Genomic DNA, 17,620 nt, shown 5'->3' with positions numbered 1-17,620 from the left:
ATCCTAAGCAAATCTGCTCATAGGTAAACCTCACCGAGCTTAAATGAAATGTGTTTCTTAGTAACTATGCTTTAACATCACAGCCTACAGCATGTAACTTTACACTTAGTTGCAATCCTATGTACACTTGGTAGTATGCCTAATTGTACTTAACTGAATATACTTCTGAATATAGATGCATAGGACTGTACTGTTAGATTTTATTGTACTTTGGTTTACACATGTGGGTTCAAGACTTTGGAAATTACACTCTGAGGAGCATGAAAGTTTATGACAGTAGATGCACTGTGCCTTTTTGTTCATCTTTTTCCTAGGAAGTCTAACTTCATCTTTCTACCATGCAGAATATTTTTATACCACAATCACCAAACTCTTGCCTGCCCACCACCACCATAAGCAAACAAACATCTATGATAATCTGGGCCAAAATGCCCATTAAATATGTGCATGCAGGAAAGTTGCTTAAAATTACTTTGAAGAGTTTTCCTATGGAGTGTGCTTTGATAGAAGATATAGCACGTTCAGGTTCCTTTCTTAGATCTGACAGACACATTTATTTACTGTGAATGATGCTTTTAAAACTGCAAGCTAGATTGCTCAGTATTATAGGGAACAGCATTCTATGGCGCAACCAAGCATAAAGAAAACAAATATAATGAAAGTAAAAAGCTGCCCAGCGCAGCATTGCACAGCTAGCCTAAAGAGGACAAATAGTTTTTTTGGAATATTGGAAGACTTTGGAAACAAAGGAAAATCAGTCCAACCATCCAATTCTTTTACTTTCAGTGTAAAAAATTTAAACACTGGGAGGTTATTCTGCTATATCTGTTGGGATGAGATGTTATTCATCCGTATTGATCACAACATTTCAATTTTAACACTGGTATTATTTTCTACATGACTTTTAAAATTGACTCTCAACTAGTGGTTAGAGAGCTGAGAGATGTGGTATTTTATCTAAACACACTATCAAATTTTGATATTGATTGGGTGGAAAATCTTCTGAAAGCTACAGCAACAAGCCTACCGTGGCCTGAATTATTCATAGTGTCAGTGGTTATGCCAGGGGTGGCAACCACGCTGAATGCGGCCCTTATGTCTGTCTCTGGCCCCCAGAAGCTTCCCCAGGCTACACATCCTCCAGTCACACCTCTCATCATGCCTTCCTTGCACATTTTTCCCTGGCTGGAATGTGTCCTTGACTTCTGGTGTCTCTTTTTTGCCTTAAGATACAGGGGCGTGTAGGTGAAGAAAAATCCTAATGTACAAAGGTAAAAACTATATACATTGCTCCACCCCAGAAAGTGGTCCAGAAGGAATTACCACTGAAAAAGATTCCCTACCCCTGGACTATACCTTCTGACTTTTTAAAACACAGGCTATTTCAGATTACCATAAAGGACCACACATCCTGTGGACTTAACCCCTTGACTTAACTCACAATGAAAATAAAGCCAAGAAGTCTAGAACTGAATTTTTTCAGTTGTGCAGTCATTCATATATCTGCAAACTTTTCCTTGTGAAACCAAAGTATTTGGATTATTCAGTTCTTTTCTTTTTTTCTCCAGTGATTTTAGCTCTCATCTAGACAGCATTCCATGACTGTATCAATAAGGTTTTGAAAGGAATTTAATGTTCTATCCATTGGGAATAAACCATGGTTGAGAAATGCAGTGGGGAAAGACCCAGTGGAGGAAACAGAAAGAGTTAAAATTCATTTAAGGGATTTTTTTGTTTTGTTTCTTTTGCCGCAAAGCCTGGGATGAAAACGAGATAATGTTGACATCTCAAATGCACCAAGACCATTGAAACATCTGAAACCAGAAAACAGAGGTAGAACGCAACCACAGTAAAGGTTTATGTTTCACAATTGTTTCTTGAAGTCTCTGCTGACTTTGCTCACTACATTCCTGTGTTCTTGGTGATTTTCTCCCCCATTATAGATTTTTTAAAGGAAGTTTATTCCCCCAGGCCATGGATTCTGAATACTGTTTCCTTATGAATCTGGCCTGCTTCTACAGTGCAGCCTCAGACTCCAGATGGGAATAACATTTAACACCCATTACTTTTAATATACCGATGAGTTCATACCAGCAGGAAATTTGCACAACTTCTGGAATACCTTTACTCAAATTCAACTACTAGTGAAGGAATGTTTATGGATGTGGTTTCTCAACTGTGAAAACTGCACTGGACCCCGGAAACAAAAATCAAAGACCATGCTCTGTGCCAGAGTATAAATTTGTCCTACTGTTTCCAAACCCTAATTACATCCAAATGAATAACAATTAAACAGGAAATACTGAATGTACTGCATATTCTGTAAGGCACGTTAGGCTATAGTCATCTGGCTTTCCCCTCCCAACCCCTTTTCCTTTTGTGCTGTCCCATCTAGATTTTACACTTAAGGACAAAGTGTGTATTCATTACAGATATTTTTAAGTTGCTCTGAAACCCTCTTTTTTGGGGGGAGCTGAACAGTGGGATAAAAATACTTTAAATGAATAACTACAGTGGTACCTTGGGTTACATACGCTTCAGGTTACATACACTTCAGGTTACAGACTTCGCTAACCCAGAAATAGTACCTCGGGTTAAGAACTTTGCTTCAGGATGAGAACAGAAATCGTGCAGCGGCAGCGCGGCGGCAGCAGGAGGCCCCATTAGCTAAAGTGGTGTTTCAGGTTAAGAACAGTTTCAGGTTAAGAACAGACCTCCGGAACGAATTAAGTACTTAACCCGAGGTTGTTGTTGTTTAGTCGTTTAGTCGTGCCCGACTCTTTGTGACCCCATGGACCAGAGCACGCCAGGCACTTCTGGCTTCCACTGCCTTCCGCACTTTGGCCAGACTCATGCTGGTAGCTTTGAGAACACTATCCAACCATCTCATCCTCTGTCGTCCCCTTCTCCTTGTGCCCTCCATCTTTCCCAACATCAGGGTCTTTTCCAGGGGGTCTTCTCTTCTCATGAGGTGGCCAAAGCTTCGTGATCTGTCCTTACAGTGAGCATTCAGGGCTGATTTCCTTAAGAATGGATAGGTTTGATCTTCTTGCAGTCCATGGGACTCTCAAGAGTCTCCTCCAGCACCATAATTCAAAAGCATCAATTCTTCAGCTATCAGCCTTCTTTGTTGGCAAGGTGATGTCTCTACTTTTTAAGATGCTGTCTAGATTTGTCATTGCTTTTCTCCCAAGAAGCAGGCGTCTTTTAATTTCATGGCTGCTGTCACCATCTGCAGTGATCATGGAGCCCAAGAAAGTAAAATCTCTCACTGCCTCCATTTCTTCCCCTTCTATTTGCCAGGAGAGGATGGAACCAGTGGCCATGATCTTCGTTATTTTGATGTTGAGCTTCAGACCATATTTTGCGCTCTCCTCTTTCACCCTCAATAAAAGGTTCTTTAATTTCTCCTCACTTTCTGCCATCAAGGTTGTGTCATCTGCATATCTGAGGTTGTTGATATTTCTTCCTGCAATCTTAATTCCGGCTAGGGATTCATCCAGCCCAGCCTTTTGCATGATGAATTCTGCATATAAGTTAAATAAGCAGGGAGACAATATACAGCCTTGTCGTACTCCTTTCCCAATTTTGAACAAATCAGTTGTTCCATATCCAGCTCTAACTGTAGCTTCTTGTCCCACATAGAGATTTCTCAGGAGACAGATGATAACTCGAGGTATCACTGTACAAATGATAATATTATGCAAGGGCAGGCAGAGTGGTTCAGATTCTAAACTTTCAAAATTGCCATGTCCAGACTCTAAATTAAAAGCCAGAACCAAAGTAACTGGTATACAACACCACATATTTTAAAGCAAATAACAGATAAAATTGATTTCAGTTATTACTATTTTTTTAAGTCCTAGGAATATACAGAGAGAGAGAGAGAGAGAGAGAGAACTCAATCAGTAGAGCATGACACTCTTAATGTCAAGGTTGTGGGTTCAAGCTCCACATTGGACAAAAGATTTCTGCATTGCAGGGGCCTGGACAAGATAACCCTCATGGTGCCTTCCATCTCTACAATTCTGTGATTGTATGATCTTCACCTAATACAAAAACTGTTTTGGACAGCAGGCATGCCTTCTTGGGTAGAGACCTTGGAGACCAGGGTTCAAACACCTGACTCTCAGCCTCTCATGGTTGTTGTGAAGATGAAATGGGGAAAGAGCAAATCATGTATACCACTTTGAGCTTTTTTGGAAGAAAGATGGGATATAAATGTAAGGATGGAATGCAATAAGCAGTCAAAAATATGCTTTCACAAGCTGTTTGATGGCACCTGGAAATGACCCTTTTGAGGATGATGCATGGGCAGGTAATGTGGGAGAGGTAGTGGTCCTTGAGACAGCTAGGTCCCAAGCTGTCTAGGGCACACTTCCACAATGAATGCATTCCACAGTCTCCCATACTCTTCTCCTGGTGTTCTCTAAAACACTTCAGGACAATGTTTGGGTGAAAAAAGAATATACAATGATTCTAGTTAAAGGAAAAGTTATATTAGGTTGTCTAAATTATGAGAACCTCTGCAAGAGATAGATTTTAGAAAATGCAGTAGAATGTAGGGGCAGTGAGAGTGGGAGAACAGCCAGTAATATGTCACAAGCAGCTGATTTAGAAGTTGTTAGCACATGGAGGACTTAATAAATCTGAGCAATGAAATATGAATCTCTCAGCAAAGTGGCTATGACTGGTATGTCTAAACCTGAAAACACTTGCCCTTAGGACACTGGTCTGTTGCTCTGCACTTTAATGCATCCTTAACAGCTCTTTAACTACATCACACCAAACTACAAATGATAGTTGTAAAATAGCAGTGATTAGAGAGTCTCCTATTAATACAATTTTTGTGTGCCAGTAAAAGGATAAAAAAACCCACCCTTATTGGTTTGCTTGTTCCTTTCAGTCTAGGCTTGTTTGAGGTGAACAGTTAATGCTATAAGAAATATGAGCCTGGGAGGATAATTTTATCATTAAAAAAGGGTGGTCAGATTATTCTTCTGATAAAGATTATCTTTGTAAGGCCAACATTATTAAACAGTAATTCACATAAAACTGTTCAAAGTAATCTTATTAAATATATTTCGGAGCATTAGGAAAGCCTTCTTAATAATTTACTTTAATGCTGAAGAAATTAATGGCACCATTTAAAGGCTCTTTGGCTAACAAATCGTAATTGGCACACACAGCACGTATCGTGGCGTGCCAAAAACTTTGCAGTGTTAACATGCTCTTAACATCTGTATAATGCATTATAATCAAAGAGCTTGCACAAAATTCCCAGGATTTCTCCTGGTTTTTTAAAGTAATACTAGGAGAAGACGACTCATCAGGCTGGCATCAGCAGAGTGATGAGTGAGTGAAGAGTGAGTGACTTAAGAGTTTTTCCATATCACATGCCTATGATATGAAGCACTGTGGCCTTTAGCTTTCAAAGGTGGTCAAGTGTTTTCACATGGAGGAAGACATGCTGGAAGATGGTAAGGTGTAGAGTGAACCTTTGGTATGCAGCATGCTCTCTCCCCCATGCCTATACTTGGAACGAAGATAATCTTCGGTCTTCTACTTATGCACGGGAGAGACTAAAAACATTTTTATGACTAGTCAAAATGATCCTGAAGTAAACTATACAACTGCAGCATTTTTTACCATTGAACAAAATGAATGCATTGAGAGTGGGGTGGGGAAGTTGCTCTCTAGGAAATTGGGGTGGCTGTTAATTAAAGCTGGAATCTGGTGCTGAGCTCTGCAGGTGTCTATGTTTCCCCTGAATTGGTTTCTGCATGGCCAATGCATCATATGCTGACAGTGCAATCCTATACATGTCTTCTGAGAAATCCAATATGGCTTGCTCCCAGGTAAGTGAGTATTGGATTGCAGCTTTACGTTGTATACTTATCTGGGAGTAAACACCATTGAATAGAGGGGAACTTACTTCTGAATAAGCATGCTTAGGTTTGTACTGCAAATTGTGTCTCACCATGTGGACCATGTATACTTGTAAAGCATGCATGTGTCCATTTTATATATTTGGGTATTTAAAAAATGTAAAGGTACACAGCTTTGCTTAGCACCAAAGAGAAACTAAACATGATTACCGCTGTTGTTTTAAATGTATGTTTAATTTGGTTTTTCAAATAACAAACCAAACATCAAGGATATCAATGGGCCATTCTCACAAGTGCCTTGAGGAAGGTTACTGAATAAATGATCATCTGCCCAGAACATTCCTCCATAGCGGTCCAATTAGTCTCAGACAATTTTCTAATCTTATCCTGCATAGCCATATGCATGATAACAAAGTTCCTTATGTCAACAATCTATTGTTCAGGTGTTACTCTAGATGAGCAACTTTGAGGCCCCTGAGCTGCCTTCTTATGGGTATTTTCTTCAGATCTTTAAACCAGACTAGGGAGCCCTTCAAATGGAGGACTTCTTCAAATAGAGGAGGAGAGCACAAATCTGAACTGTAGTGAGACCCTGAAAGAACCTGGGGAATTTCAAGATTCTGTCCTTTAAAAGAAGCTGCAAACACCCTGCATTGGTAAGCAACCCTATGCATTGGATCCCTTTGGATAAACCAGTCCCCACTATGAAGAATGTTTTTGGAAAACCTACTGATGAAACCATCAAACGAACTGTACATGCAATCTAATGCCAGGTACAAAGCAGCTGTGATAAAAACTGATGCTCAAGGTTTCTGATCTTTAATATATTTGTGTGTTTAACCCAACATTTTCCAATTTAAAATGTCTCTGGAAGGGAATTACATGTATGAATCGACCACTGTAATAGAAAGCTTGCATATCGCCTAACATTAGCTTCAGTATAAGGCAGGAGATAGGTCACTTTCAGCTACAAGCCACTGAGTGATGTGATATTGAGAATTGTGAATCAACTCTTACTTCCTATTCGAAATATATTTAGAAACAGAGCTTAAGATGTGCACGGACCAGGGTATTTACCGGTACATGTTTTGCAAAGGAAGCAGTACACAGTAACCCTCTTTGAACCATTTCCATTGGGAACTGGGAGGAGGCTAGAATGCTTACCATAATAGTGTGGAAATAATTGTAATATTTTTTATTTTTTTTGTAATTTTGTTGCCCCAGCAACATTATGGACATGAGAACATAAGAAGGGTCCTGCTGGGTCAGAACAAAGGATCATCTAGTCCAGCAGGCTGTCCTCACAATAGCCAATCAGATGCCTCTGAGAAACAGAACATAAGCGCAGTAATACTGTCCCACTCGTGACCACCAACAATGGATATTCAGAGGCATACCAACTCTGATACTGGAGGCAATATATAGCCATTGATAGCCTTGTTCTTAATGAATTTGTCTAATCACTTTTTTAAACCATCCAAGTTGAGTGACAGAGCCAAGCAGAATAGGATCCCTCCCCCAACAGTGAAGAAAGAAACCCAGTTTATACACACACACACACACACACACACACACACACACCCCTTACTGTTTGTGATAGGAAGAATGATGTTAAGATGAATGAATGAATGAATGAATATTGTGAGGTTAATCGATGCCATTTGAACACTAAGTGGCAACCTGATTAAAGAAATTAGAGCTAATTAAAGGTAAAATGTTTCCTCCTAAATTTCATTTCATGCATCTGATAATGTGAGATGTGCCACTCAGGGAATGTATTTCATCCATAAAGCCTAGATTTTATGGCTTGTGTATAATGCTTGTAATCGTTCGCTTAATATGTTTGGATATTATTAAGCATAACTCATCTTCCAATATTATTTTTACTTGGATAAATGTCTGATGATTTTGCAAACTGCCTACTACAGTTGATATTACCAAGATAGACCGATTTTATAGCAGATGTTAAACCCAGACTTATTATCATTATTTTCAAACTGATGAAGCAAATTAGATGGTCTGCTAACAGAGGCCACAAAGTACATAAGAAGTGCCGATGAATTTTGTAGATTGTGGCAGATAAGAAATTAAGGCTTAAAACTATTGCTATGGGCTACAGAGCAACAATTAACTTTGCTATGAACCTAGGGCAAAATCAAATACTTTAGCCTGTGACAAAATAGATGGCTGTAACCCAGTGACAATGCTAGGCTGCTCCAAGGACCCCTTTGACCTAATACATATAAAAATAAATCATTTCTTTCTCCTTTTAGTTAACTATCTCCTGATTTAAAAGATGTGGACAGTGCCCTTCAGCAAAGCTTTGAGGGTGGTATACAAACAAAATGAGATAATAGGCATAGATAGAATAAATAACAGCATGGTTAAAAACACATTTTTAAGTGTCTTTGTCTAACCTCAAAAAGATAGTGTTAGATGCTAAGCATCCATGTTCCACTATTCCACAAATAGGCACTGTCAAGGAGAATTCTCTCTCTTCCCCCTGTCCCCTCTTGAATTGCCATTCACCTGAACTCAGATGGCAGGGATCACCTGGAACAGCATACCAGAATATTGCCTCAGAACATGGGCACCTTAGTTATGAGAGCAGGTGTTTATCCAGGTACATGGGCCCTAAGCCTATAGATTTTTCAAGTAAGCATCATCACCTTGAAATGTATCCAAAAATAGACCAGAAGTTCTGGCAAGATCATGCTAGATCAGACCAAAGACCCATCTAATGCACCATTCCACCTCCAACTGTGGCCAACCAGATGCCTATACGAAGTCCATGAACAGGACAGGAGAACAATGTTCCTGCCACCTGACCCTAGCCAACATCTACCAGCAGTATTTTGAACTAACTGCAGCTTCACATTACACTAGTCAATCCCAGATGTTAACATCTTCATTCCTTCTGTTGTTTCCTTCCTTGCCTGTTTTTGCCTATTCAACTCTTGTCAAGTGCCATATAAATTATTCTTATGGGAGAATGGAAAGAAGATTATTTTGGTTGAAGTAAGAGCACCTTTGTTTGAGACTGCCTGCCCACAATATCCAATGTAAGTGTGCCATAGTTTTCTTCATCTGCTGTTTTATTAACCAAATGAAGAAACCTATTTTAATAAAAATGTGTATGCAAGTCTAATAATGTCTAAAATAAGATTTCATATCATATATACATTGCAAATTCAGCCTGCATATATATATATTTCTGATTCCTAATGGCAATCTCTATCTCCTAGTCTAGGGGTGGGCAACCTTTTGAGGGCCACATCCCCCCTGGGATCATCTGTTCGGGGCCATATGCCAGTGGTAGACAAAGCCAGTGTCAAAACTTTCTCTTTGCCACCTCCTTCTCTTTCTTTCACTTTGACCTCACCCAGAAATCTGCAGGAGAGGAACAGACCACTCTTGGTCTGATAGCATCTAGAGGGCTTTTAAAATGAAGCTAAGGGCCTCATGCAATTAGATTGAGGGTCATATGGCTGTTCCTGCCCTAATCCAAGGATGATTAAAACTGTTCGACAGTGCAATTCTTTGCATTTAAACTCAGAATTAAGTCCAACTGAGTTACTCTCACAGTTACTCTGTCTACAGGTTGTAGCCACAGTTATTATGTGTTGTTGTTGTTTGCTGTTACAAAATATACTGCACTTTGCATCCTGTGTTCCCATTTTCATACATTTCTAGTCATCAGGATTCTTTTTTACGGTGCTTGTGTGCACCACATATCAGCTTTCTATCTATTATGTAGATCTTAGCCAAAGCATCTGAGCCAAAATATCTTCATATGTATATGATATACATCCATATTTATCTATCTGCCACCGGAAGGGAAATAATAACTCCAGATTCCAGATGTGCTGCAGAGATAAGTATAGCGAGAATGAGGTAATAATAGTTGTTTTTAGAAAGAATGTATTGTGTCTGTTGTCTGGAATGTTCAAATGGATGGCCAGGGAAGCGTAATTTTCCATTAAAGGCATTAAGGTCAAAACAGTACACATATTTCCACTGTTGTTACTATCAGTGTGGTAGTTTATTCTCTTTCTTTTTCAGTCCCTTCTGATTTCTCAAGTAAAAGAGCATGGTGGCACTTAAATAAGCAGAAATGAGGACAGCATGACACAACTATTCTTTGACTTTGAGACAGTCTAAATAGCACTGGAGGAGCTTAAAGAAACATGAATTATTTGTATTGGGACGTTAGCAGCAACTGAAAGCATAAACATCATGACAAAAAAGAAACTGTGAGAAAAGCCATTAAAAATAGGGATTTTTAGTAAGCAAATTGAAGGTCTGAAAAGGGACATCTACTGATAGGGTTGCCACCCTTAGTCAGGATCGGGGGGGGGGGTGTTTCCTTGCATTTGGCCTCCCGTTTCCCTCACCACCCCCAATTTCCCCCTCAACTCATGTAGATAGGAAGGGGCCACTGGAAGAAACAGTTCTGATGTTCATCAGAAATGAGGCCCATAAGCCTGCAAGGGAGGGGCTGTTTGTGATTAAAGGAGGCAGCTCCATTCCTACCCAGAACAGATGACGGCTGCGTGCTTGGAGCCAGCTGGGAGGCAAGCCTGGCAAATGGCTCCAGCCACTGCAAGACTGGAGATCATATTATCGCAAAGCCTGAGACCTGTGTGATCTCAGCAGGGCCTCTTTGGGGCTGAAGCAGCAGTGTGGCACACTCATCCACCCTACCGTTTGGCTAAGGTTTGTCACACTCTTCCAGGGCTAAGGTTGAGGGAAGGATTTTTTCATGCTCTCCAGATTGGCCATAGACATGGTTTTCACCTTTTTGGGGAGGTTCTTGAAGTGGGGGTATTGTACATAGTTTGGCTTGGCTACTGTTGTCACAACTGAAGCAGGTGAGGAGAATGAGGCACAAGGAAGCTAAATTATTATTATTATTATTATTTCTGTAGGCAAAGGTAGGGGCTGTGTGGGGATCACTGAGGATATTTCGAACCAACTGCAAGTTGGGAACCACTTTGGCTAAGTGGCTCTCCCATAAGGTTCTCACCACAACAACTTGGGTGGAAGTTCAGGCATGCTGGGGGAGCAATGGGCAGCCCCGCAAGCTCCACTAAGCAAGAACGATCAAGAACAGACCGCCTACTCACACTTCTTTCTTCCTTGCCCAGTTCAAGGCTATGAACATGCATGTAAGTAAATAAAGTTGTGACCGAATTTCACCCAAAGCATTGTGTTTGTCCCTTTCCTCCTACCACAAGAGTGCCATAAAAAAAGTGTGCCATAAATTGCTTTCCTTGTTTTTGCTGCAAGAGATCAACCACAGCTGCCCACCTGAGTCCTATTAATTTAACCTTGTGCAACATTTACAAGCCTAATTGAGATAGTGACAAGTGACTGGCACTGCTGCTGAATATATGGTTGTTGTTGTGACTAAAGCACTATTACTGTGACACTGAGTTTAAATTCTGCAGCACTCTGTGGCAGCACACTGGCTGAAAATGTTAGGCCATAAACCAGCCATTTTGTCTTCATTTACCAGCATCCCGGTTTTCAGAGGACTTTCTGACATTATCTTCACAAAGCATCTCCATACATCTTGAAAGGTATGGTGGAAACCATCCTAGGTTTTGTAGGAATAGTCTGGGGAATGTTTTCCATTCAGAGGCTGGATCCTTGGTTTTCATGCACCTAACAGGGCACCCTGACAGGTGGAAGGGGGGGCAACCATCTGCCAGTCACCTGACATCACCATGAATTTGAGCTTCTATGCCGACCCAAGATGATTCAAGTGCAGCTTGAAATCTGTTATTGGTGCTGACTTCAAATGTTGCTTTCAGCCCATTGGGAACTCTGTAAGTCAGCTGATTTCAAGTCTTGCTTTCAACAGGAAACTCCACAGCACAGCCATTGCAGTAGGTTTAGCTGTCCAAGTCATGACTCTTATCATCCCCAGTATTGTGATTCCTGGAAATTGGGGAACAGTTGCATCAGAAAGAGCAATGTCAAGGATTGCTCCCATGCAATTGAAGGCTTCTGACAGTCTGACATTTCATGGTGGAAGAAGGAACGGTATGCAGGTAACATCATGAAAGTAACCCATAACAATGTAATTTGCTTCATCTTCCTGCAATTATTTTTGGAAAAATTTACACGAGCCATCACCACTTAGTGAAGAATCACAATTATTATGATTAACATTATTGCTATCTGTTACATGATGAGATGAATTGTAGGGTAATTCTATTTGGGTTCTAACAGCATGGTACAGTCTTCTTAAAAGACCAAGGGACCTCTGGTTTCCAAGGGATATGTTAATCTTTATCAAGAAACTTTTAAATCCAAACAAATACAGTGGATCAATGTATTTCAGTGGCCTCGTAAAGTGAGTATGTTATATTATATACTGTTCAAAGGTATCTACACTATCATACTTTTAATTAGCACCACCTGCAAGTTTCTCAGAAGAGACCAAGGAAAGAACTGTTTCGGATAATAGATATATATAAATCCTGTGACAAATAATGCCTTTGTCTTCTTTGTCATCCAGATCATTCTGAAAACCCCTGATAACTTGGCTCTTTGACATCTTTGATGCAAATTAATATACTTAATAATACTGTAGGATTTACAGTGGCACTATATTGCTTTATGTGAACATTATAAACACTATAGTAATGGACAGTGGCATAAATGTCTATGTGTTACGCAGTTTAACCAGCGATTATATTTCCTGCTAACTTTCCTGATGCTGATGACCTGCTGGGACAGTCGACTTGTGACTGTAGTGCAGTGGTAAATTTTGAGCTTATCGTCACAGTTCTCATAGCCATATGCTCAAAGTCAGTCCAGAATTTAGGCGTCAGTGTCAATATATTTATATATACACATGCACAAACATGCACCAAACAGCTACAGTGCATAGCATACTGCCTAGTTTATTAAGATCATAAACCTGTTGACTGTGGAACTGGAAAAGGGTCTTATATTGGTAGGCAAGTTGGACTTTAGCTAGGGAGACAGGGGTACACTTGGCTGATCAACCAAGAAATCTTATGACCACATACATTCAACATGTAAAACATAATGAGCCTTAACAAATAAAAGCTAGCGGAAATGAAAGTCTTTAATTTTCAATGAGAAACATATACTTGCTCCAAAAAGGGGTTTAACTATTTACCTAGCCTCTGTTTGAATATGTTGCCCATTCTCTGACTTGCTATTGTCACAAGCCATGCCAATCTCCAAGCAGTGCAAGATTCCAGGGGTTGCAGGCGCTTACCCAGAGTTTGATTTCCTTGGAATGAGGGGCAGCGGGGACTGTGGTGTCTTTAAGATATATGGTTTGTTTACACATATATACAGCCTGAACCCACGATGGAAGAGTTTCCAGCATTAACATCCCAAGAGGGTTCTGCTTCTGTCATTGTCACAGCCTTGGATTCAAACAGAAATCAAGCATCGCTGTGTCTCTCCAGTTGCTGTCTGCAGCTAGCCCAGCTATCATGCACAACTCTCTGGCCCTTGTCTTTCTTACCAACAGCCAGGTGATGAAGGGGCTCGCCTATTTGCCTTCTGGCACAATGCCACTTCTTTTGTTACTGTAACAACCCATACTTAGGGGGCCATTAACCAGCATCTGGCCTGGCTACTTCAGCAATTGAATCCTCCATTAGATGCTAGCCCTTGCTGGATCCAGGAATTATAAGAGTCTCAGGCATACAGCCTAACCCCTCCCCCAGCTCACAACAATATGGGTAACCTGTCACAAATGATAGTAAAACCCCAAAGCCTTGTTATCACCTCATTCACTTGAGAGAGTAAGGAAGGTACAGTCAATTACTCTGGTGCTCTGATAGATAACATCATCACTTCTTGCTAAACTGGGAGGGTTGCGCTTCTTCTTAAAGCCAAAATATATCTGGAAACATGTGAGGTGAGTTCCTACAAGCCTCCCTGAAGCCAGTAATTAAGCTGGGAGCTGTACATTGCTGCCTGCTGAATATTGGCAGAGCTCAACAGGGATCTCATTTGCTTCTTACCAGCTTTTCAAAGCTGCTCTTTAGCTATGGCATGCACAAAGAAGGATTTGGGGAAGATGCACAAGAATCTGCGCTCTTACCAGTTTGGAAAACAGACTTCAGAAAGGCCTAGCCCATTATGAGATGAGACCAGACTCTTCTTTCTTTGAGCCTGCATACTACTGTTTCTACCGTCATTAACTTTTTACTAAAAATATTTTCAAAGTGACTTAGCAAGTTAAGAATACAAAGATACCATAACACTCCACCCCCAAAGAAATAGCACCACATCTAGTACTAAAAGTGTTTATCCACCAGCAATATTGGCTTTCCCCATTCCACTCCTACCAGCTAGTCCTGACTGTCTGCCACAGGGCGCCCTATCCTCTCAACCACTACAAACTCTTACATTGCAGTCAACCAGGACAACAACATAATCCCCAATTCAAGAGGCTATGGAAAATGTATAACTCTGGAGCTTCATTTGGGTGTTCTAAGCCCCCATGTGATTAGAAACATGTGAGGCAGAACAGGGATGACTATGCTAGTTACCCTGCCCCACCCCAAACTGGAAGCAAATAGCTACACAGTCCCCTCTATTCATGTAAGCCCCCTGCATGATTTAAAACCCTGGAAGATCAAGGTTTTAAATAATGCAGGATGCCTACACAAGTCCACGGGACTTTCTGCTTCAGAATAAGCTACCCTTTCAACTTGTGAAGGGTGATGTGAACGGCAATGGGTGAGCAGAACAAGCACACCTGTCCCCACTGCCTTGCATTGTGTGAGGCACTAAACCATCTGAATAGAGCTTGGCCTGGGCAAGACCCGTAGCTTGGTGGCAGAGCAACTGATTTGCATGTAGAAGGTCCTAGGCTCAACCCTCAGCATCTCCTGCTTGAAACCCTGGGGAGCCATCCCCAGTCAATGTAGATAATGTTGATCAAGATGGCCCAGTGGTATGAGGCAGCTTCCTATGCTCCTATGTTGGAAGAACTACATTTCTCAAGAACACCACTCCATGGAATGCCTGGGAAGGAGGAATCTTGTAGGGGTCTCCAGAAAAGATTTGCCATGGTCACTGCCATTCCTGCTAGGATGCAACTTTGTACAAAGGGATAAGGGAAATGGAAAGTGTTAGCGGGGATGAGAGAATCGCAGAGCAGTTGGCTAAGGAAGGTGTTCAGAAACTGTTGTTTTCCCAATGGCATCTTCAGGAGCGCAGCTGGGTTTCTGAATTCAAAATTGAGCTTTGGAATGAAGCTTCACAATGAAGCTATTTTCCAAGCCCAATTCTGAATTGAGATCACCCTTCAGTAATCGTGAGTGATGACTTGTGCCATATATGGTAGTTATAGTTCAGATTCATGCTGTCAACACACTTCCAAAGCTGATTAAACAGACTTCAAGCCTTCCATTTCTTCAGCCCAAACATAAAGGCTCATCTCTGTGAAAGCCACAGCGAAGACTGCATAGAAGAAGAAACACAGAAGAAGAAACACAGCAGTCTGACAAGGGCAAGCAGTGACAGTTAAAGTAAAGAAAACAATGGAGACTTCATTCTTTTCAGGCTGAGCTTATGTTTAGAATCCACATGCCATAACTACAGACTATGGGAGCTTTTGAGGTACAGTTATATGAGATGATCAAACTGACAATTATGTGTACCAGAAAACTAGGAATGGTTGAAATAATGACAGCCAACTTGTTTTACATTGGAGATTACTAGGATTTGACCCTATACAATCAAAAATGAAAGGATGAGGGAAATAAACAGACTATATCACACCTACAATGAATATTTAGGCCAGGGACATGAGGACATTTCCACCAAAAAATCTGACAAGAAATTATTTTTCTGCAAAGCAGGGCTTTGCATTCTGCAAAGAAGGCCAACTCCCTGAGATATATCTATTCATTATTGTAGTATACTTACTATTAGATGAGACATTTCTCATAATTCATAACACTGTGATGTTTGATAAAGAGCTTGGAATCTAGCCTCTACCCCTGTAATTGCAAAAGGAAATGCCTTGCAAGTTTTTGACTAAGGGCAATTTTTTTTATCTTGCACATGTACTTGACACACTTTTTTTTTAAAAAAAGCAAGCATGGCACTTTCCATGATACATACATATGTGCATGTAGCAACTGTTTAGCACGTGCATTTGCATCCAGTAACATGCCTCAAATAATATGCTACAACACGTGTATTATTTTATCATTCTACTGGAAATAAATGCTTTGCATGTGAACATCTATGCATGGTGAGAGTGAATGTAGTACGGAAGCAACACATTCGCAAAGATAATACAGCATGGGACACCACCCTTGAGTTGGTCCTCCCTTATTGTGAGCTCCATGGTCCCAACTAGCTTGGGGCTAGTGTGGCAGTTGCTGTCTGATGAGGTAGAAGAGGATGACGACACAGAGGATGCCATAAATGGGGAGCAGCCTGAGAGGTAGGATGGGGCCCCTGCCCCTTTGCCTTTAGAGGCTGGGATAGAAATGTTGGGGCATATTCATTGTCGCTGAGGGATGTGTGGCTTGCCCTGTGCATCCCCAGTTGCCCCTTCACATGGTCATAGTGAATGCCTGAAGAAGGCGTTGGTGTCAGCTCAATTGCATATAATTTTATTATATAAATCAAGGGACAATGTTTTTGCTGGGGTGGGTGGGTGGAATTTATCTGAAAGTGGGTTTTTTTTGGGGGGGGGGGCGTTGTTGTGTGTCTTGCTGGCTGTCACCAGGAAGTGAGGCTGATGATCAATTGTGAGACATCCTCATGCAATATTCTGGCAGCCAGTTCCTGGAATAGATTCCATGAAAATGATACAATGTGATGTGACATCAATCCTAAGTCATTCCAGGAAGTGTGAGAGGCAGGAAGTTCCCAAGAACCTTGCATCTTGGTAAGTACCTGGAGGGCTTCCAGAAAAAGATTTTCAAAGAGAACAACAAAAAAGATCCTCTAGCAATCCTTAGCTGCTTCATAAGATTTAAGAGAAATTTCCTTCCCCTCTCCCCAATCTTTCAGAAAGATTTCCTTTTGCCCATACCCAACATATGGTAAATGAGGAAACACTGTAATTTTCAGCACTGCTCTTGTTTATAGAGACAAAAAAAACAAGAAAACTAGTCACAGGCAATTATTTCTATTAACTTTTCACTGCCTGTTGAAGACATTCCTTCTCCAACAATACTTTTAAGTTGATACATAAAATCTCTTGCTATATCTGTATTAGACACCGTGCCACTCTGCTTGGTTGCTAAGCAATACCTTCAACACCACCCCTTGGTTAGCTGGCTTACTGATAACCAAATTAACCTTTACATTACAAACTGAATGATCTCTGCTCTTGAACTTCCAACAGTAAGATGGTGGTGGGCACAACATTGATGGCTGATTTGAAACAGACTACCAACCTCCGTTTTCCCAGGCATCTGGGCAGCACCAATACAGATCTTATCAAGCTACAACAAAATTTGGAGTACCATGCTCAGTTTGGGTCACTGAACCTCAAAACAGACACTGTAGAGCTGGAAAAGGTACACAAAAGGGCAATGAAATTTATCAAGTGGATGTTTTTAATTGCTTTCAAGGCAATATCTTGTAATTGCATCAGGTAGAGGGAAACTATTGTCATCAATAACAACAACATTTATTTTTGTTACATAAAACTGGGATGATTAACTAAAACATAAACTATTAAAACTTCTTCAGTAGTAAGCAAT

Source organism: Podarcis erhardii (genome assembly GCF_964252035.2).
Source record: "Podarcis erhardii genome assembly, chromosome: 3".
NCBI classification, from domain to species: domain Eukaryota; kingdom Metazoa; phylum Chordata; class Lepidosauria; order Squamata; family Lacertidae; genus Podarcis; species Podarcis erhardii.
Note: the sequence above shows the minus strand (reverse complement) of the source record.